Raw genomic sequence first — 24228 nt, 5'->3', positions numbered from 1 at the left:
CAAAAACTTGCTCAAAGCTTTTAACGACCAAGTCATAAAATGGGCTTGGGGAGTAAATTCATTATGGATAATGGCCACATCGCCAAGGGGGAGTTGTCCTAGGTAATGCGCAAGGGAAGCTTGAGGTCCAAAGCCCGTCCGCTTGCCATCCATCCTTGCAGCAAAATCATCAACCTCCACGACATCCTGTCATAAACCTATGAAGGTTGAGAAAAAAGACAATGAAGGATAAAATAGTAACATGAAATTTAGGATACAGTTTACCTCCTGCTCCTTGTCGTCCTCCTCCATGTTGCCCTTTGCATCCAAGTCAATGCTCCCATGCACCACAGATATGACCTTTGGATCATCAGATGGGAGGTTGCATAATGGCATAGGCATCCTAGCAGCCTCAACCTTGGCTTGCGTGGCTTGGAATTCTTCATCTGCCATGTGCAACTGCTCTGCTGCGAGGACCTCCGCACATACAACTGCAATAGTCTCCGCAACAGAGTCCCCATCTGGCAAGAGCTTGCTTTCTAGGGTATCTGGCATATTGTCTAAGGGACATTTGGTGCTGTTGCATAGCACGCTCAAGCATTCATCCATGCGCAGGCCAAATGCTTTCTCCAAATCATGCAGGAACACATACTCCTCCCCATCCACTAACGCTGAGGAGAAGCGACTGATTTCTAGCTCTGGGATAGCCACATCTGTCAGTGGTAGTGGCACTGGAGTGTCACTAGGGCCAGCCGCAACTATGAATTTCTCAACCAGTTCCTCAAGACCCCTAGGGTACTCGAGCCGGTGTGCCTTTCCTTCCGCTGCAGGGTTCATGGGGATAACCTGCTTCTCCTTGGTGTCCTTGATAAAGGACCCAACCTGAAGGTGTGGTAAGCAAAGCTCCTCCAAATCAGGTTCCTCGCTCACCAAGAAGATAAATGTTGCAAGCCGAGAAAGGTACTCCACCCCCAACTTGCGCTTCTTGAGCGCTGACACCCCTGGGGCTTGCTCGTCCAAGTAATGGCGTGCATCGGTTGCAATTTCTTGGAATCGTTGCAACCGCTTGGAGAATGGGCGATCACCTTTGTGTATATAGCGCAAAAGATCGCAAGGCACCCAGATCCCTACATGTGGGGGGATAGATACAGAACATTTTATGATGTGCTCCTCCATGAACGCAAAAATCTCGGTAAATGCATCCATGTGAAGGGCAACTGTGGCATCAAGGTCAGGGAGACGAGTAAAAAAGGTGTGGAGGTCCAACTTCCCTTTGTATTTGGTGTCCTCGAGGAAGAGGATGAAGCGTGACAAAGGGGTGGATGTGGCTGCAGATGCAGAGGCTGTGGAAGCATCCATGTCTAGCCTGGGGTGTAGACAGAGAGTGGAGGAGCTCAAGAGTTGCAAAAGTGAAAATAGTGAATGAGTTACGTGGCCCCCCTTTTATAATGGACCCTTTTTTTAAGACATTAAAAAAAAGGCACTTTCACCAAAAAATGATTTCTCATCCCAATGCAAAAAATTATATTCAAAGGCATGATTTGCTGAAGCAAATCATGTTGATTAGAGCGGGGATCAGTTTGAAAATTGTAAGAGTTACAAAGTTATAAGATCGATAGCATAGTTCCATCCATCCCCCAGTCCTCCTCGACCTTCAGTTTGTCTTCCATTCTCTTCCCAATCTGCGGACATTCATTACAATAAGCATCCAATGATCGACAAACCATGATGTATTGAAAATGTGGTGGAAGGATTCTCACCTTGTGACCTTGTAAACGAAATTGTGCTTGTTGAAGGGCCTCAAAACCCATAATAACCAAATGTTCTCGAACATTACTGAGAGTCCAATGCTTGTTCACTTAGACTGCCTCCAAAGCATCGTTGGGCATCTTCACTGCAATGTCAAAGCTTGCAATAGCGCCGTCTACACTCTGTAAGGGAGTCCACACTCCAAGCTTGCACATCCAACGATCATAGTGAAATTGTATGTACAAGGAGGTGCGGGATTTCAAATAGCGCATTCCAATACCTGAAGATCCAACCTTACAACGGTACCGGTCCCCGTTGTGCATACCCTCCACAAAACCCCAGTCCTCTTCTAAAAGCCTTCCTAATTCCTCGTAATGTGCATCTTTACATACAAGCATTGTGGTAGTCTCCACAAATCCAAACCTTTAAAAATGTGCACAAAACAATGAATAGGCAAACACCAACTCAAGCCCACAGACCTAGAAGCTTTAGAGTATTTCAAAGAGTTTTGGACATCCATTATCATCTTTTTCTTGAAAGATGCTACCGACCACAAATCTGGCACCGAAAACTCCATACTTAATAAGGAGGTTACTTTGATGGGTTCAAGCATTCCAAACGCTTGTGTAGAAGTAGGGACAATATAGGAGTGAGAATAGAAGGAAATCCTTCTTTGAACTAGTTTGGTTGGGCAAAGATGTGGGAACATTATTGCTCCAATATCCGCATGTATAGCATTGAATGTGCCGGAGAGACTATGTAGTGGCTGCTCCTCCACCAACGTGGATGAAAATATGACTATAAATGCATGACAAATCTTAAGTATGAATGCATAATAACATTACACAGTGATTTCACACCTAGCTTTGTATTCTCAAAACATGTACTTACAATGTGTTGGAAATCGAGGTGGTTGTTGCAAATGCATGGTTGACATTGAGAAAACATGTTGCACAATGGCTACGGTCTCCTTGTCTTTGCGGTTCTTGAAGCCAAGGAGCTTTCCTTTCCAATGAAGATCCAAGTTTGCACGATTCCGCACACGATGAGGGCCAATAGGAGATGGTTGCATGTATACCCAAGCACCTTTGGTGAACTCTTGTGGCACCCACTCATCATCTACACCTCTAGTGCAAGTGCTGTGACCTCATCCTTTGGCCGCCTTTGCGAAGTAGAGTTGGCCATGGTTGAGCAAAGAAAACTAGGAGGAGGAGAAGGACCTTGCTTGTTGCTACAATGTGCAGAGGATAAAGTGATATGAGAAGGTGGATAACCCTTGTGGCAATGGGAGGAGAAGGTGGATAACCCTTGCTTGGTGTGGCAATGGGAGGAGAAGGTGGATAACCTTTGCTTGGTGTGCAATGGAAGGTGGTAGTGGAGGAGAGAGGAGCTTCCTTGCTGCAGCAATGGAGATGGTGTAGAGAGAGAGAGAGTGTTAGAGTAGAGGATGAGTGTGATGGTTGCAACCAAGGAGGGGTTGGAAAAGGGGGGTTCTAGAGAGAGAAAATCACTTTTTGCCTAAGAACTACTTTTGGGGGAGCTCTCGATAGCAAAAAAAGATTTTTCAAAAGTTTTTTTTAAAATTTGAATTTTAGGGTTTTTGAGTGCACGTTTTGACTTTTTGAGGTCAAAAAATTCTTTGTTGACCATAAAATAGTTTTAGAAGGGTTTTAAGAAGATGAAATTTGAGTTTTGAAAATTTTGAAAAATTTCAAATTTTTGGGATTTTTTCAAAACCGGATCAAAAGGAGGGAAGTTAGAGGTTCCATATGCCCCCCCCCCCCGGCCACCCCACCCCACCTTCTCACTAGGTAAGAGCCCATTTAAGAAGTGTAAGACTACTTTGTCCCCCTACACTTTTGAGGGCATAGAGTGTGTCCACCACCCTCTTCTCATTGGCTGACCTCTGATTAACCTTAATCCCAAAGGACCCCTAGAGGGTTCATATTTTTCCTAATGACAAAGGAAGAAGGTTATTGTTGAGAACCAGAGAAGGGCCTTAACATTTAAAGTAAATAATTGGCTCTTACTAAAATTTTTCAAGGCTTGATTGAGGCAAACGACAGGCAAAAATCCTATGGGCCATCAAATATTATGCTAAACTAGCAAAAAGATACTATGGTCCTTTTCAAATCTTGAAGCCAATCAATGATATGGCTTATCAACTCAAGTTGCCCAACCATTGGCTCATACACAATGATATTTATGTGAGCCTACTTAAGCCCTACAAAGGAGAGACACCAAGAGAACCAATTATTGAAGACCCTCCAATAATTGAAGACCAAGAAGAGGTGCTACAACCCGAAGCTATCTTTTGGCATGAAGACAAGGTACTATGACATGGTAAGATTATCCAATGATATCTTGTTAAGTTCAAAAATTATCCTTTTGAAGATGCTAGATGGAGACAAGGAGTACAACTTAAGGATAGTATGAACCTTTCAATGCTTACAATGCTACATTAGAGTAAGCAAAATGTAGATGTTTCTTTTAATGATCAATGTTTTTGTCTTATAAGACTAATTCTCTTTTTATTGTGCATAAATTTAAGTGGTATGCATGCTTACAATCATGTTTGTGATGACGATGTCTCTCAAACACCAAGTAGAATTTGTCACTCTACTTCGGGAGAATGAAATGGACTATAGAGCAGACATGCTTGCGGCAGCTAAGTTTCCCAAGCACCAAATGGATTAGTCATCCATCTTGGAATGATGTCGTAGGGTAAAAAGGGATCCTCTAACCACTAACAAACATCGACTAATGACTAAGGCTTTATCTCTTCTACCTCTTAGTTGAGGACAACTATGATTTCAAGAGAGGTAATGTCATAACATTGAATATCTAACCAACCCAAATTATTTTCTCATATTAAACTGATCATTTAATGTGGGAGAATAAATGGGAACAAGGGTTAGAATATAGACATGTGCTTTTATGGATCTATTTCAACACGGGGCCAAGGTTAAAGGGGTCCAAATGAGAAATGGTATGTCAAAGAGCAAGGCTAGTTAATGGAACTTAAAGACCTGAGGGTTAGATTCATTAAAGGCCTCCAAAGGTTAGTGCTAAAAGTCCTTTGACCTTAGGCAAGCTAGGGCTATGCTTGAGGTGGGATCACGGTCCAAGCTTGAGGTGCTTGTCGTGCTTACTGACTAAGGTTCTTTTCGTGCTTGTTGTTCTTGATGATTAAGGTTCATGAGATTCTTCTTGTGCTTGCTAACTAAGGTGCTTGAGCTGCTTGTTGTGCTTGTTGACTAAGGTGCTTGTCATGGTTGAGGTACTAGGGCCGAGATTGAGGTGAGAACCTTCCCCAAGCTTGAGGGGCTTAAGGTATTCCAAAAGTCAACAAGGATCCCTACATGAAAGGGGGCAAGCCCTACAAGTAGGGGCAAGAGAGAGAACACACACATCCTCACACAAGTCAAGCCTTCGCCTTAAGAAGCAACAAGAACACATGTTAAGTTCCTCTCTATGTTGCCCTCATAAGGTGCCTAAAGCCTATTGGTTGGCCTCTCAAGGGGTCCAATGATAATTTAGCTAGTTTAATTAATTGTTTAAGCATTTATCAAGTCCTCTCTCTCAAAGGGGGAAAGGAGGACACTTGTCCCAAGGCTAGCATGGTTGTTTGATATGCACTCTACATGTGATTGGCTAGGCTTGAAGGGGTCCAATCAACTTCCAACATGAGCTACAAGAGGCGAGGTGAACCAAGGAAGCTAGGGGCTAGCTTGGGGTTTACTCTCTCTCTCTCTCTCTCTCTCTCTCTCATTATGTGAAGTGCAAAGTGCAAGAGCTCCATCTCCTTCTCCAAGCTGGTTGAGAAGTTGAGAGCCTACACGAACACTCTTGGCTATGGAATGCAAATCCAACCAAGAGCCATGCTTCAATGCTTAAGCTTTCCATCTTCTCCATCTTCATTACTATGCTATTATGCTATGCTAAGCAAGAAGAGTGATGATAAGTGAGGAACTATTTCTTTCTCCTATGTATGTTTCTTCTTCCTCTTCCCTACCCTCATTCCTGCTAGCTCTCTCCACCTTTGAAGATGTTTGAGGCCTTGGGACTGAGGCCAAGGATGGTTAATTCTTTTACAAGGTCTATGTTATGCTCGTGAGGCATGAATATTTCCATCTTCATTGCATCACCTAGGTCACAAGGAACACAAATATTGCATTGTACCAAGTCTCTCTTGATGGGAGAATCTATAATACAAAATCCGATTGAAGGGGGGACCGGCTCCACATAAATCTGACCCACAATTGTTGTCAAGTTCTCTAATTCTCTCTCTTGCAAAAGTACTGTTCACTCCAAGTTAATTAAGTATAATGGCTACGTTGCTATTGCTAATTAAGTTCACCCTCCATGTTCTCAAAGTAGTCTCATGATAATGCTTACTCTTATTATCTTAATTCCGCTATTCTCAAAGTTCATATTACATGAATCCATGAATTTATCATCATGAATAAGGTTTTTGTAGTGTTTCTTAAGAGACACGATGTTAAGAGATTTTATTATCAAGTGGTTGTCGTGCAAAGAGCGGAGGTCAAGCTGTGAAGGTTGCCAAGCGGCTTGTGTTTTGAGGCGGTGCGTCTCATCTAGAATTGTTTGGTCTATGTTGATATGGGTGGAAGTTAATTATTTTAGAAGGTAAAGGTGGTCGGGATCTCTTATGCAAGAGAGGACAGTGTACACGAGAACGTAACTTTGGATGTTGGCTTGATCAAAATCCAAGGTGTCTAGTGTTAAGCCCTTTGCACGGTGTATGGTTCTAGCAACTACAGGTTGAATTGAAAATTGTGCTCTAGTAATAGTGTTTAGGAAGTTCTTCCCTATTTGAAACTCACGTGATATTTTTTGGATTGGTGTCCATTATTTATCTATTGATGTATCGTAAAGTTGTTGGTTTCCATATCTAGCTTTTTGGCCTACTTTAGTGGTTTGAAAGTGAATTCAGATGGTTTGTATCGTGGAGTTGTGTGTTATTTCTTTGAATATACCATTAGCTCCATTGACTAGGACATCTAGAATGTCAATATTTCCAGCACAAATCTCCACAATTAGGATTGTCTTTAAGTGAAGTTTTTTGTGAAGACCTGATGTCAAATTTGGATCTACTGTTATTTGACTAGTTTTGCTAGAAGTTTTTGCCCTTGTGTCTTGTGCCTCAATAAATATTGGTGTCCCTATGGTAATGTTGAAAATATGTTGTTTGTGTATGTCTTTATCTTTGTTTTCATAGTAAAGGTGGGATACCATGGTTGGATGAGGTATTGTGCACATGTAATGTGTATTGAGACATAAAATGTCTTTGTGGGTGTGTTTTGAAATGCGTATCATGTTGAGTATGTCGATGAATTTATTATTAGTTTGTCTCATGGTGATTGTTAACTTGTAGCACTTTATGTGTTCATGCCAAAAAAAGGGCGAGATAGCTTTGAGAAATTGAGGTTTTCTAGGAAAAATCAAAGAGTCCCGTATTGGACTAGCTTGGCAAAGATTGACGCACAAGATGACATCAACACCACCGAATGGTCGGTCATAGTTGTTTTGTATTGCGCGCAGACGAGAGTATTCCATAGCAAAGACATTGGTTCCAATCAAGGAGACTTCATAGAAAATGGCTAACTGTGGGTCTTTATAAATGAAACGTAGCTCATTTAGCCTCTCAGGTGATAGGGAAGTGTTAGATGATGTGAGTAGTAGCAGGTGGAGTGTCGAGTGGATAGTGGTTTCACCAATGTTAAAAGGAGCCTTTCTCGTCTATACCATTAGCAAAGCTTTTATTGTTGTTGGACTAGAATGTGATCTGTGGTTATAGAAACGTAGAAGCCCTTGGACAATCAAAAGGAGGGTGAAAGTTTTGCATGTGCCTGCACCTCCAATTAGGAAAATATGGATTGCTAATATCATCAAACATTAGCCTTTGCCGGGCATTAATATGTAAAATGCTATTGTAATAAATATTGCTTGGTTGGAGTAGTATTTAATGGCTGGTATATTGTGTGTATATAGTTGGCGGTGTTGTATATTTAGGTCTTGTGTGATGTCAACATGAATATGGGGGGAACTATCAGTTAGTGTCATAGATGTCGAAGGTCAACTGGTGCCTAATGAGTTGGTGTTAAGGGTGTCTCTCATTGTTGTGTTTTTGTTGTACTTATATTCATTTACGTCAATGATAGGTTTATTTTGATTGTATACATCTTTTCATGCGAGTCCATTTGTTAGATGTTGATTTTCATTATTTATCCATGGTAGAAACAAAAGACACTACTCCCTATAATAATTATATGGGTTCTTTGTGGCATTATATTTGACATATCGTATAATTTTTGCCTTGATACATTTTTTTAATGTGTTGCTTGTTGTAGTGTATGCGGAGGCAAATTCTGCCAATGATGGCATTGATTTGAGCACGACATGCAAATTATTTGTCTATGTTTGTCTCGTAAAAGATTTCCATGCTAGTCGGGTCTATGTGCTGCAAGAGATGTTTTCGCTTGAGAATCATTGTTCTTTCATGTGGAGGGTTTGTGTTTACGAATATAAATTCTCAAGTTGCACTTTAGAGAGCTAGAGAAGATGAAATGTATACTACTTGTTGTGAGCTTATTTGTTGTGTTTTTAGTATTGTGTTTCCTACCTTTTGAAGTCTATGAAATGTAGTTGCATTGTTTTGAGCACTGGATTCAAACTTCTCCTTGATTTCTTTGATGAGTGTGTCATCAATTTATTCTATATATGAAGTGCAATAGGTAGTTGCTCCATGTGCATTTAAAACGTATTGTATATTTGAATTTGCATCCCAAAGATTTGAAATGGTTGGATTGAAATTATTTGTGTAAATATCTTTGATATTTCTTTTCAACAAAAGTGTGGGGCATGAGATTGTGGATGCTATAGCTTGGATGTATTACTCAAAGCAAAGGTCCATAGACAGGAGCCACTGTTTGAATGTAATATTTTCTTTATAATCTAGTAGCAATATATTATCTTTAATTTGTTTGTGTTTCTTTTTTATTGTATTGAATGTTGGTATGTTGAGAATGACAGGTCTCTAAAATCATAGTCAAAGGCATTGGGTAGCAAGGAAATTCAAATTGGCATCCTTTGCATCTTCTGAAGAAAGCCTTTCTATGCTTGTGTGTTTGAATTTCTTGTAAATCTATAGGAAGAAGCATGGAATCAATTGTTATGTATTTATCAATGAAATGCACAACATCTTCATTGGGATCTTTTCCATTAACAAGAGCATTTTCTATCCATAGTAGCCCATGATCATGCTGGCTACGTCAGCTCTGGAACTCGATTACAAAAAAGTAATCTTTAAGTTTTCCTAATATGCTTATATCCTTGACTAGCAAACTCTTCATCCCGTTAAACCGTTTTAAGTAAAAGCAGCATGTTGTTGCAAGAACCTCCCTACTTTTGGCAAAAGGTAGCGTGACACTCACAAGGCGACTTTCTAAATGATTTAACTTGTCTACTATATCCAAGGGAGAGTTAAATCTTATAGAATTTGTAACATTTAATGGCCTAATAACTTGTGTGTAGCGGAAATGAGCATGAACATAGTGGGCATTTCATTAGAATATATTCCTAATGAGAATTACAAGAGTGCTTGGGTTGAGAGAGAGCAACAAAAAGCATAACACCTAGTTAGATAGCATCGACAATACTTTCAAAATAGAGAGAAATTAATATAATGACAACAGTTGAGGACCGGATTTGCATGGAGCCGGTCCCCCCTCCAAAAGGCTTTGTATTATGGTTTGTCCCATCAAGAGAGACATTGTACAATACAATTCTTTGTGTTCTTTCAAGACTAGCTAGTGCAATGAAGATGAAAGCTTCATGCACTAAGAAAACACTTAGCAAACACAACTTGAATTATCCCCGTTCTCAGACCCAAGACCTCACACACCTTCGAAGATGGTGAGAGCTAGCAGGGTATGAGAGTAGATTGAGAGGAAGAAGGAGTATCATTAGGAGATTTCGGAGGTCTTTTGGAGGGCTTTTTGGAAGAGAGAGGAAAATAAGCTCCTCCAATGAGAGAAGAGCCTATGTTACGTAGAAAAATAGATTGATATTAACAAAAATATAAAAGGTGTCCCTCTCCTCATTTAATAATCTAGTGGTCCTTGAAGACGATCACTCTCTTTCATTTAATGCGAGCATCTTTTTCAGAAGGTAGATGCGGTGCATTTGATACGGCTTACGTCATCACTAGAATTCAAAAAGTTACAAAACTATCAAGTGGTGGAAGATTTTGAAACTTTTGATACTGTCAATGCGTCCGGAACGCCCAAATATCCTAGAAATGAATGTCCAATTGCCTAGCTCCGACATCCAAAGAGGCAAACAATTTCAAAAACCCCTAAAAGAACATTTTACTAACGGCGCGCGAGGGGGCATTCCAAAATTTTGGAATGCCTCATCGCGCGCCGTTAGTAAAAAGCCCCTTTTTTCATCTTTTAGAGAGTTTTTTGAGAGGAAAATGTCAAAAAATCTCTAAAAAGGCCTCCATCTATCACATAGGTTTTTTCTTCATCATCTTAGCCTTAGAGATCATAATTTTGGGTCTATAAGAGTGAGCACATATACCCATTGTTACAATTCTACAAAGTGCATTTTGATCACACACACACACACACACACACAGACAAATATAACATACACACAAACACACAGAGACACAAATATAACATACACACACACACAGACAGACACACACAGAGACACACACACTCACAAACACACAGACACACAAATATAACATACACACACACACACACACAAACACAAAGAGCCCCTCTCTCTCTCTCTCCTCTCTCTGTCTCTCTCTGTCTCTCTCTCTCTCTATACTATAGGCGCGCATAGAGAGGCACAACCAGTGTGCATGTCTCTATGCGCTCCTTTAGTATTGTACATCCACCAGTGTATGTGTTTATGTGTGTATGTGTGAGTGTTATAGAGAGAGAAAGTAAGGCGGGGGAAAGAGAGAGAGAGAGAGTCTTTCTGTTACCTTATACTAACGGCACGAGGAGGTGTTTTTTGAGGTCAAAACATGCTCCACGCACGCCGTTAGTAATGGGAGTCTCTCTCTCTCTCTCTCTCTCTCTTTAAATATGCTAAGCTATAGAAAGGAGAGAGAGAGAGAGAGAGAGAGAGAGAGAGAGAGAGAGAGCATGGTGCAAAAGTGCAATAGAGAAACATGGATAGGCTTTCTTGAAAGATAATTGTCCAAAAATCACTAAAAGAAGCTTTGTACTAACAGCGCGCAGAGGGGCATTCTAGCATTTTAGAATGCCTCTTCGCGCGCCTTAAGTAAAAAGCCCATTTTTTGGGGTTTTTTGACATTTTTTGCCTCTCCGGATGTCGGAATGAGACAAGTAGACATTCGTTTTTAGGTTATTTTGGCGTTCCGGACGCATAGGTGGTGTCAAAAGCCTCAAAATCTATCACTATTTGACAGTTTGTGACTTTTCAACTTTCAGTGATGACGTAAGCTGCCTTGAATGCGCCGCACCTGCCTCCTGAAAAAGACGCTCACATTAAATAAAAAAGTGACCGTTTTCAAGGACAATTGGGAATATAAATCTACTTTTTAAATTGTCTGGTTGTCCTTTTGGACGTACTCACAAGGTGCAAGTGCATTTTAAAAAAAGTTTCTAGAGAGAGAAATACAATTTCTTACAAGGCCCTCCAAATAACCTCTGAAATTTTCTAATGCTTACGAGAAAGATGTACATCTCCTCACATAATCACTCAGATTAGCATAGCTTAGCTTAGTAATTAGCTTGGTAGAGGAGATGAGCATGCATTGAAGCTTGGCTCTTGGTTGGATTTGCATCCACATGCCAAGAGTGTGTTGATGTAGGCTTCTATCTCACAAGCTTGGAGTAGGTGATGAGCTCTCCATTAAAGCTTGGGAAGAGATAGTCTTCTCTTTCTTCACACATGAGATTGTGTGAGTGTGTGTGTGATAATGCCTTGCAAAAATCAGCCCCCTCTATCTCTTGGGCGAGCCCCCTTGCTATTTGCTCTTGTAGGCTCCCTATTGGACAATGCCAAGCTCAGCCAATGGCTATTAAGCAGCATAAGTGCCAGCCTTCTGACATGTGTCCCCCTTTCCCCTTTTGTGAGAGCTTAATCAATTAAACTTAATTTATTTAAATGAATTAAATCCCCATTGGACCTTTCCCCATTCTGACCAATAGGAATTAAGTAGCCCATTGGGCTGCTCAATTCCTATTGGACCCCTTCTCAGGGTGTCCAATAATCATCCAGGAGACTTAATTGTTATTGGTTCTTTTTATTAAGTGTTTTAAAATTAATTAGGCTAAATTTACTCTAGCCTAATTCTCATTGGTCCACTTCAAGTGTCATCCAATAGAAATTGGGCATACCTTGTGGGCATCTGGCCTAGGGAGCTGACATGTGTCCCTCATTCCCTTTGTGTAAAGGGGGCTTCTGTGTGTGTGTGTGTGTGTGTGTGTGTGTGTGTGTGTGTGGCTTTCTCTCTCATCCCCTACCTTTAGGGCTCGCCCCCTCATGTGTAGGGATGTGTGTTGACTTTGGAGAGCACACAAAGCATCCAATTCCCCCTAAGCTTTAACCCTTTGGACACAACCTTTGAATTTTGGAACCTTAGCATTTTGGAAGTCTTAATGGGCTCAACCTTAGGGTATTTTTAGCCCATTGTTGCACATGGCTCTTTTGCAGATGGCCCCCCCTTTGGATCCCTATTTTCCCTCCTTTGGATCCCTACTGTGGCCGGTCTGCTAGCTTAACCAATATTCTAGCCTTTTCTCCCCTATCACTTCCCCACATTAAATGATCAGTTTAATATGAGAAAATCATTTAGGAGAATTAAATATTGATTATTATGACATTACCTCTCTCTTGAAATCATAGTCGTCCTCGACTATGGTGTAGAGAAGATAAAGCATATTCATGAGTCCTTTTCTTAGCGGGTAGAGGATCCCTATTTTACCCTACAACATCATTCCACAATGGATGACTAGTCCATTTGGCGCTTGAGAGCCTGAGGCTGCCGCAAGCATGTCTGCACATTAGTCCTATCAGTCTTCCATAATAGAGTGACAAGCTCTACTTTGTGTTTGGGAGACTTCGTCTCCGCAAACTTGATCTAAGCATGCATACTACTTCATTTTTGTGCACAATAAAGAAAAAGAGAGTCTTACAAGACAAAAACTTTGGTCATTTTTAACATTTTGTACATTTGCTTACTCTTGGGAAGCATTGTAAGCATTGACAAGCTTTAGGTTATCCTTTAATTGTATGCCTTGCATCCATCTAGCATCTTCAAAAGGATAATTCTTAAACTTAATAAGATATCGTCGGATAGTCTTACCGCCTCTTAGTACCTTGTCTTCATGTCGGAGAATGGACTCGGGCTGCAGCACCTCCTCTTGGTCCTCGATCTCCGGTGGGTCTTCAATAGTTGGTTCTTGAGGTGGCTCTCCTTTGTAAGGCTTTAATAGACTCACATGAAAAGCATTGTGTATGAGCCAATGATTGGGCAGCTTGAGTTGATAGGCCATCTCATTGATTGGCCTAAGAATCTGAAAGGGACCATAGTACCTTTTTGCTAGTGAGGCGGGCCATGGCGGGCAACAAGAAGAGCGACCTCTAAACACCCTTCGAGGCTTCCGTGCTGCTCAATTGGGGCTGGGGCAAGCAAAATCAGAGACAACAACAACCCACATCCAGAAACCAAACAAGAAAAGGGGCACCACCTCGTTGTAGATGCCAACTAGGACGCACGTGATATCTCCTTGTACTCAAACGCACAAAGAGAGGGGAACTCAAGATAGCCACACACACCAAACACAAACATTCACCACGTTAGAGAGAGGTAAAGCACACAAATCAACTTGAGCAACTCAGTCTTAACCTTAAAGACTAGATGCACACAAAGCTTGATGAGAAATAGAGAGACAACACAAAACTTGACCTTGTTGCCAATACACAAATTGTCTTAGGGTCACGGGAGCCCTCTCACCGAGCACCGTCTTACAATTGAAAGTTTTGGCAAACAATTCAACAAGCCCTCAAACCACCTAGTATGAAATGGCACAACAAACTTCAAGGACAATATACCTTCAACCACCTGATGAGCCAACTTATCAAGTCAATTTGGAGAGAAGAGTCGTAGTTGCAGCATACAATTGCACCCAAAACTATGAATCTTATTTATGGACAAGAGTAGGATACAAGTGTAATTGCAGAGTATAGTATCACTCCATTCCTCTAGATGGCATAACTAACTTCAAGCTTCTCCATGAACCTATGTGTAATGATGGAATAGAGCACTCACGATGCACACACTCTACACAACTAGGCTTGACGAGTGGTGTGTTATGTGTTGAGAATGGTGTGGTGTAGTGTGATCATGCGATCTTTTACAAGGGAGAGAAGGGCTCTATTTATAGGTTTTAGAAGCCCCGATTTGGATTAGGCCTAATCAAGTTTATTTGAAGGAATAAAAGATTATGCATTTTTTATTTATTTTTTAATGAGGGTGGGTCTCTCTTGTTCTTTGAGTCACATGGATGTGGGCTCAAGGGAAGAGAATTTTTGAGGATGAAAGGAGAGAGGATTGAGTGAATAATTTGGGAGTGCCTACTCTAGTAGAGGGTGCATTTTACAATAAGGTTAGTGGTTAGTAGTTAGTAATTATCACAACAAAATATTTACAAAATCATTCACCAAATGTTGAGATATATGATGAGAAAAGTTAGAGAAGGGATAAGCTTGTAAAGCAAGGTTGAAGCTTGGAGAAGTTGACATTCACCTCTTTACAGCACCAGTAGAAGAAGCGGTCAGCATGGCAAAGTAGCGCGTGTCGATGAAGCTAGGTTATCTTCAAACCTTGGAAAATTCATGATAAAAGCCTTCATTTTTAGAGGTTATCCTTGGATTTTTGCTGATTTTTTGAAGTTCTTTACAAAGCTAAAGAGGGTATGGTAATATGGACATATATGTAGAGAGAAAGGGGGACACATAGGGTGTAGAAATGGAGGATGAAGGCTATGGAGGTGTGAGAGAAGTGGCAATGGTGAAGAGGGTGAATTAGGACATGGGAGTTGCAGGTTTGGGAGTGGGAAGGAGAGGGGGGAGTATGTGTGAAAGAGGAAAATGATAAAGTGGAAGAGGGAGTGTGGTTGCATAGCATGGGCAAACTGGGGTCCACCAATAAAATCATAGCTCACAGCTCGTAGCTCAAAAAAATATGAAACAATTTGAGATAAAAGTTCAACTCACGAGCTACAACTTTTTTTTGTATCACCTTTTCCAATTGGGGGAGCATATGATCTTTAAAAATGCAGCAAAACCGACTGTTTTTTCCACTGCCCAAGGTCCTTGTGAGGTCCTTCTTTGGATGATTCTTTTGAATACCTCCAAGAGTGAGCTCCCCATGGTGCATGCATGCATTCCACATACCCTTGACCTTATTTGGTAGGTCTATAATTGAAGATATTGTTGAGATCATGATATAAGTGAATAGTACAACTAAGAAAATCAAATATTTAGGGGTCTAAAAAAATATGTACATGTCAAATATAAATAATATAGGTGGAAAAAATATAAAGGGGTAAAAATAAATCTCTCTCATTGTAAGTCTACCATAAAAAAGATGAATATTTTTGGTGGTCTAATTTATGAGAGTAATAGAGAATAGATGTAGGGAAAAAAAATGACAATAGTGAAAAAAATATACACATAAATAGAACTAGTTTTTTTGGATTTTTGTTGGGATGGAGTTACACAAAAAATAAGAGAATTTTGTTTGAAATTTTTTTTATATGGAATAAAGAGTATGCAAAATGGTAAGAAAAAATATGGTAATGGTGAGTCAATGTACATAGCATAAATAACGCACGATAGGTAGAAATATTTAAATAAATACCAAAATAATTATGAAAAATCCTTTTATTTAGGCCCTATATACAATGAAATATTTACAGACAAATGGGCCATAATATATTTTATTTCTTTGATTTTATTTAGTTTTTTGGCTCAACTAGCCCAGTGACTAGCTAATTGAGGGTTTTTTAAGAAAATATGGAGAAAGTCCCCTAACTCACACACGCCTATGTACAGTGAAATGGTAGGGATAACCAAAATGTTTGAGTGATTTGATAGGGTGAGGTAGTTTGCTATGGCAATTATGGAAAGCCGAAAAACGGCTATCATTAGCCCTCCCCCAGAGATAATGGTACATTCATGTACCATTTATCCGACCATACAACATATAGATTGTGTAACATCTGTCTTTGTCTGCTCTCATCTTTGAAGAACCTTTGTTGTATGATTAAAAAACCTTGTGTGATATGAAAGGTTCTGAGAGCCAATAGCAGGATGTAGTGAAGTGACTGAGTAAACCTCCTCCATTGAGAAAGTTTCCATAAGCACCCCCCAGGATCAAAGATCTTGAAATATCTTTCCCAAAGAGAGATGTATGGTATGGAATCACTTACTGATTTCGGTTGAAGAAACTTGTAGATTTTATTGTTGTCCATCATTGCATCTATCACTATGAATGTGATATAAAAGATTGGTTGCTCTTCCTCATGTGTAAAGTTGATGTATCTGCTACGATCTTCAAGAGCTTGTATGAGCAAATTCCTGAACTGTAACTCATAAAATTCATTCAACCTGGGTAGGCTCATCAAGTCAAAAATTCTATGATCTTCATGATTTAGGAAATCTTGATCCATGCTTCCAACTGCTATTGGAAGATATTGCAAATAGTTTACCACATAAGTAGATAATAGACGAAGGTTTCTATTGCTTCCAACACATTGGAAGAGAATAGATTTTGGTACTGATTGATGAAATATGCACATGTAGCAATCAACAAGTTTTTCATCTATGATGAAGACCAGAAGCATCACAATGTGCGACCTCCATACACCAAAGAACCAAATGAAGAAGGTTTGGAAACATCCGTTCATCACCAAGTATTCATGTCCTATTCCACTTAAGAAGGTATGGTGCCCCCGATGAAAGGTATATGTGAAGATTGTCCCATGAATGAAGAGCCACCCACAAAAACACCATTGGAGAGAATGATACCCTTCTGACAGTTTCCTTTTATGATTTTATTTTTTACTACTCTCGCATGTTCTTCATCCCCTTCTAAGGCCCCCCTTTGACAAGATTATAACTCCTCACATTGTAACACCTCAAAGGTTGACGGATTACTATTTGATTTTGTGAAAACTTTGGCTTCTTGCATGATAGGTTCCTCCATGCTTAACATACATGGGTCATACCAATACTTTTCAACATCCTCAAACACTTCTTGAAGATTATCCTCACATGGATTCAACTCACACTCTTCTACTTTGTTTTGGACTTGGCATTCCATGTACACAATCATCTCTTTATGATCAATGTGGTCTATGATCTCCCCACCTATGATTTCATCTTCTTCTTCACTCTCTTCTTTTAGACGAGATACACTCTCAGAACATTCCATAAGATCAAGGTTACCTTCAAGGTCTTCATTCTCCATAGAGTCATGTTGCACAAAAGCTTCGTCTGCTCGGACTAGAAATTGATCCTCCGCCAAAAGGTTGGATGTATCCATTATTGAATCATCAATGCCATTTGAGATATCTTATGTCAATTTTTTCATGCTTGTGATAAAGGTAGAAGAAAGAGATTCCACATTTGAATCTTGGCCACACACTTTAGCACTTGAATAATCAGTTGGCATGTAAGTAACTTCTTTAACATTTGTCGGAGTAGAAGGAGACAAGTATGGAAAAGGAGATGACTCCTTCATAGAAACACTTTCATGATGGTTAGTTCTTCCAGCATGATGGAAACCAGTTTTGATGTAGAAGTACTTGTGAAACTTCCTTCGGGCAATAGTGACCGCTTCTTCAAAGGTAGAGGATCCACTACAAGTAACCTTAGTCTTTAGGAAAGGAGACAAACCCGAAATAAATTGCTCCATTTTTTCATAATCTGGAAATGTAGAACTAAACCCATATCCTCCCCATTGACAAGAATAAATATCCTCATAAGCATAGTAGTCTTCACCATGTTGTGGACGTCTCTCTAATGAAGCCCATGCTTTCTCCGTTGTTGGAAATTTAGAGAATCTGATCTTCAAAGCTTTGGAATTTTGGGTATACCCATCTTCAATCTGAGAAGACATACTCCAAAACCATTGCTCAGCGTTGCCTCTAAGGCATAGCAATAGAAAATCCCCTTTTTCAATGTCATGCCTTTTACCAAGGATACGACAAACCATTCTAAAATCAGCGAAAAAATCATCAACATCTTCTTCTAGATTTCCGAAGAAGATTGGGATATCATCAAAGGTATAGCATGTCATAGTCTCTCAATGCTAGAACCACACAAAGTTTAGTTCCAAACAATCATTTTCTCTCATGACATCAACTGACTACACAAAGTTTTGAAAGGTCTTTCAACATGAATTCTAGATTCTTATGTGAAAATGTTTTTTTTCCTTTCTTATGTTATGCTAATCCAAACCATATTCTAGATCAATTTTTGTTCCCTTGAAATTCAACTCGGTCATACAAGTTTTCATGATTCATATAATCTACTTGATTATATGATTCATATAATCTACTTGATTATGATTCATATAATCTACTTGATTATGCAAAAATTCAAGCATGCATGCAATACAACAACAATAAGCACAAAGTCGTTCCTCCGTGGGGGCACCAATTTGAGGCGGTCCCTGGCGGGCAACAAGAAGAGCGACCTCTAAACACCCTTCGAGGCTCCCGTGCTGCTCAATTGGGGCTAGGGCAAGCAAAATCAGAGACAACAACAACCCACAGCAAGAAACCAAAAAAGAAAACAGGTACCACCTAGTTGTAGATGCGAACTAGGACGCACGTGATATCTCCTTGTACTCAAACGCACAAAGAGAGGGGAACGCAAGATAGCCATACACACCAAACACAAACATTCACCACGCCAGAGAGAGGTAAAGCGCACAAGTCAACTTGAGCAACTCAGTCTTAGCCTTAAAGACTAGATGCACACAAAGCTTGATGAGAAATAGAGAGACAACACAAAACTTGACCTTGTTGCCAATACAAAAATTGTCTTAGAGTCACGGGAGCCCTCTCACTGAGCACCCTCTTACAATTGAAAGTTTTGGCAAACAATTCAACAAGCCCTCAAACCACCAAGCATCAAATGGCACAACAAACTTCAAGGACAATATACCTTCAACCTTCTGATGAGCCAACTTATCAAGTCAAATTGGAGAGAAGAGTCGTAGTTGCAGCATACAATTGCACCCAAAACTATGAATCTTATTTATGGACAAGAGTAGGCTACAAGTGTAATTGCAGAGTATAGTATCACTCCATTCCTCTAGATGGCATAACTAACTTCAAGATTCTCCATGCACCTATGTGTAATGATGGAATAGAGCACTCACGATGCACACACTCTACACAACTAGGCTTGACGAGTGGTGTGTTATGTGTTGAGAATGGTGTGGTGTAGTGTGATCATGCGATCTTTTACAAGGGAGAGAAGGGCTCTATTTATAGGTTTTAGAAGCCCCGATTTGGATTAGGCCTAATCAAGTTTATTTGAAGGAATAAAAGATTATGCATTTTTTATTTATTTTTTAATGAGGGTGGGTCTCTCTTGTCCTTTGAGTCACATGGATGTGGGCTCAAGGGAAGAGAATTTTTGAGGATGAAAGGAGAGAGGATTGAGTGAATAATTTGGGAGTGCCTACTCTAGTAGAGGGTGCATTTTACAATAAGGTTAGTGGTTAGTAGTTAGTAATTATCACAACAAAATATTTACAAAATCATTCACCAAATGGTGATATATATGATGAGAAAAGTTAGAGAAGGGATAAGCTTGTAAAGCAAGGTTGAAGCTTGGAGAAGTTGGCATTCACCTCTTTACAGCACCGGTAGAAGAAGCGGTCAGCATGGCGAAGTAGCGCGTGTCGATGAAGCTAGGTTATCTTCAAACCTTGGAAAATTCATGATAAAAGCCTTCATTTTTAGAGGTTATCCTTGGATTTTTGTTGATTTTTTGAAGTTCTTTACAAAGCTGAAGAGAGTATGGTAATATGGACATATATGTAGAGAGAAAGGGGGACACATAGGGTGTAGAAATGGAGGATGAAGGCTATGGAGGTGTGAGAGAAGTGGCAATGGTGAAGAGGGTGAATTAGGACATGGGAGTTGCAGGTTTGGGAGTGGGAAGGAGAGGGGGGGAGTGTGTGTGAAAGAGGAAAATGATAAAGTGGAAGAGGGAGTGTGGCTGCATAGCATGGGCAAACTGGGTCCACCAATAAAATCATAGCTCACAGCTCGTAGCTCAAAAAAATATGAAACAATTTGAGGTAAAAGTTCAACTCACGAGCTACAACTTTTTTTTGTATCACCTTTTCAAATTCGGGGAGCATGTGATCTTTAAAAATTCAGCAAAACCGACTGTTTTTTCCACTGCCCAAGGTCCTTGTGAGGTCCTTCTTTGGATGATTCTTTTGAATACCTCCAAGAGTGAGCTCCCCATGGTGCATGCATGCATTCCACATACCCTTGACCTTATTTGGTAGGTCTATAATTGAAGATATTGTTGAGATCATGATATAAGTGAATAGTACAACTAAGAAAATCAAATATTTAGGGGTCTAAAAAAATATGTACATGTCAAATATAAATAATATAGGTGGAAAAAATATAAAGGGGTCAAAATAAATCTCTCTCATTATAAGTCTACCATAAAAAAGATGAATATTTTTGGTGGTCTAATTTATGAGAGTAATAGAGAATAGATGTAGGGAAAAAAAATGACAATAGTGAAAAAAATATACACATAAATAGAACTAGTTTTTTTGGATTTTTGTTGGGATGGAGTTACACAAAAAATAAGAGAAGCTTGCATGAAATTATTTTTATATGGAATAAAGAGTATGCAAAATGGTAAGAAAAAATATGGTAATGGTGAGTCAATGTACATAGCATAAATAACACGCCATAGATAGAAATATTTAAATAAATACCAAAATAATTATGAAAAATCCTTTTATTTAGGCCCTATATACAATGAAATATTTACAGACAAATGGACCATAATATATTTTATTTTTTTGATTTTATTTAGTTTTTTGGCTCAACTAGCCCAGTGACTAGCTAATTGAGGGTTTTTTAAGAAAATATGGAGAAAGTCCCCTAACTCACACACGCCTATGTACAGCGAAATGGTAGGGATAACCAAAATGTTTGAGTGATTTGATAGGGTGAGGTAGCTTACTATGGCAATTATGGAAAGCCGAAAAACGGCTATTACTAGTTTAGCATAGTACTTTTGGTGGCCTGTAGGATTGTTGCCCGTCGTGTGTCTTAATCGAGCCTTGGGAAACTTTAACAAGACCCAATCATTTTCTTTAAAGGCTTGGGCTCTTCTGTGCTTGTCAGCAGGAGCCTTTTGCTTTTTCTGTGAGATAGAGATAGCGTCCTTAATCTTTTGGAAAGATTCTTGTAGGTCGCGGCTATACTCATCTGCAGCGAAGATCTTTCCATGTATTTTAAGTAGCAAGGGACTTTTGATCTTCCCTCAATTACCTTGAAAGGTGCTTTTCCTGTGGAAGTATGTACAGTTTTATTGTAAGCATACTCCACTAAGGGTAAGTACTTCTCCCAGTGGGATCTTTGATCTACTTCTGTTACATAGGCTTTTAGTAGATCGATAATGGTTAGGTTAGCTATTTCACTTTGGCCATCCGTTTGTGGATGATAGGCCGAAGAGAAGTTTAGCCTTGTCCCTAAATTCTCAAAGAGACCCTTCCAGAAATTACTGGTCATTCTAGGATCTCTATCCGACACTATGGACATTGGCAATCCATGGTACTTGAAAATTTGTGAAATGAAGAGGGTTGCCATTTGATGGGCTTTGATAGTCTTCTTGACAGGTATAAAATGATCTTGTTTACTAAACCTATCTACTATCGTCCATATTCCCGTATTCCCATGGATAGACTTAGGCAATCCAAAGATAAAATCCATGGATATGCTCTCCCATGGTGAATTAGGGATTGGTAAGGGTTGAAGCAATCCAAGTTGCTTCCCTCTATCAAATTTTGTCTTTTGGCATACCACACATTTAGAAACATACTCTTGTATGTTCACTTTCATGGTAGGCCAATAGAAATATGTTTCAATTCCCTTTAAGGTAGACTGAATCCCTCTATGCCCCGCATAAGGTGAAGCATGAGATTCATACATTACTTTCTCACGTAGTGAGTTAGTAACGCATAGTCTATTGCCATAGAGAAGATAACCATCTTGTAAGGTAAATGGTTCTTCTTTCTTCCCTAATGCAAGGGCTAAAATCACATCTCTAAAATTGGGATCAATGGCATACTCATCTATCATTGAAGATAGATCATTGTGAGTTGCTATGGAAACCGCATTCACTCTCGGCCGTCTTGAGAGTGCATCAACTACTTGATTATGCTTGCCAGCAATGTGAGCAATATGAAAATGAAATTGCGAAAGGAAATTTTCCCACCTCATTTGTTTGTCGGAGAGCTTGGTCTGCGTCATGAAGTACTTAAGACTTTGGTGATCCGTTCGCAGAATGAAAGGAGTCCCTAATAAATAGTGCTTCCATGAGTTAAGGCATGTAGAACTGCAAGGAGTTTCTTTCCATATATGCCTAGAGCTTGCTCAATAGGGTCGAGCCTTCGACTCTCATAGCCTATGTCATGCCAATCTTGGAGTAAAACAGCTCCAAGGCAATCACCACAAGCATCACATTGGACCTCAAATGGTTTTGAGAGGTCCGGTAGTGTAAGCACAGGTTGAGAGATGAGATTTTCTTTAAGCTTTTCGAGAGCATTGTTCTCCTTAGCAGACCATGTGTACCTAACGCTTTTCTTTATTAGGTCATGTAATGGTCCCGCAATTTGTGAGAATTTTTCTATGAAGCGTCTATAGTATGCACACATACCTATAAAGCTTCTTAGTTCATGAAGATTCCTTGGTTTAGGCCATCCTTTTATTACCTCTAACTTGGATGGATCCATTTGGATGCCATCTTGAGAGATAATATGACCTAAATATTGAATCTCTTGGAAGAAAAATTCATTTTTCTTTCGATTAACGTAAAGTTTATTCTCTCTTAAAACTTGAAATATTACCTGGAGGTGTTGCTTGTGTTCCTCCAATGAATTAGAGTAGATGATAATATCATCAAAGAACACTCCAGTGAAGGTTCGATGAGGCCTAAATAGCTTCTCCATCAAGCGGTTGAATGTGGCTAGTGCATTGGTCAAGCCAAAAGGCATGACAATGTATTCGTAAATACCAAATGTGGTGCGAAATGCGGTCTTTACGATGTCTTGATCAACTATCCTTATTTGATGATAGCCACTTTTTAGGTCAATCCTACTGAAGTAGGTCGATCCTTGTAGCTTATCAAATAGGTCTTCTACCCGTGGAACGGGAAACCTATTTTTGATAGTGATCCTATTTAGTGCTCTATAGTCGACACACATACGATATGTGTCGTCTTTCTTTTGCACTAATAGCACAGGTGAGCAAAATGGAGATGAGCTTGGCCTAACCATACCCTTCTCAACTAACTCATGCACTTGCCGCATAATCTCCTCTTGTTGAGCTTGAGAAACTCTATAAGGAGGTTTGTTAGGCGGTGAACTTCCTGGAAGAAGTTCAATTGCATGGTCATAATTACCTCGTTTAGGAGGTAGCTCACAAGGGATGTCGTCAATAAAAACATCTTGAAACACCTTGAGAAAATTGGATAACTCTAATTCCTTTTGGTTGCTTTTATTTTCTTTTGCTAAAGCATTAGGTTCATTTTGAGAGTCTTTAACAAAAATCATGTGCACGGAAATAGAGCTTTTTATTGACTTGTTGAAAGCTGGTGTATGTACAATGGGAATAGTGTTACCCATTTCCTTAGCATCTATATACATGTCTTTTTCCCTGAACGTAAAGGAGATTCTCCTTTCAGGAAATTTAACATCGGCAGCCAGGCGGTCAAACCATGGTGCCCCTAGGATTACATCCTCATGCTTGAGAGGAGAGATAAAGAAGTCCTCTTTGTCCACATAGCCTTGGACATGAAGCCTCAATTTCCCAATTAAGAGAGTGACTGAAGATTCTTTCCCCTTGAAGGCACTGTCTGTGGGTAGGACATCTCCCATCTCGTAGGATTGTATGCCTAGCTTGGTGGCTAACTCGATAGATATAAAATTGTGAGTAGAACCAGGGTCAAAGAGAATAAAAGAATCATGTTCTCTTACCTTTCCCCAATCATGGCATAGAGGATATCCTTTGTGGTGAGTTTGGTGAGTCTCCTCCTCTTGGATTTCAACCAAGGAAGCTCTAGGAGGATCTTGGCGGTTTTTCTTTTGGGGACAAGCGCGGTACGCATGCCCTTGTTCGCCGCACTTGAAACACCGGTTATCCTTAC

This window comes from Adiantum capillus-veneris, chromosome 10 (assembly GCF_014529385.1).
Source record: "Adiantum capillus-veneris isolate H3 chromosome 10, ASM1452938v2, whole genome shotgun sequence".
NCBI classification, from domain to species: Eukaryota; Viridiplantae; Streptophyta; class Polypodiopsida; order Polypodiales; family Pteridaceae; genus Adiantum; species Adiantum capillus-veneris.
The sequence above is the reverse complement of the archived record's forward strand: the minus strand, read 5'-3'. Positions refer to the sequence as shown.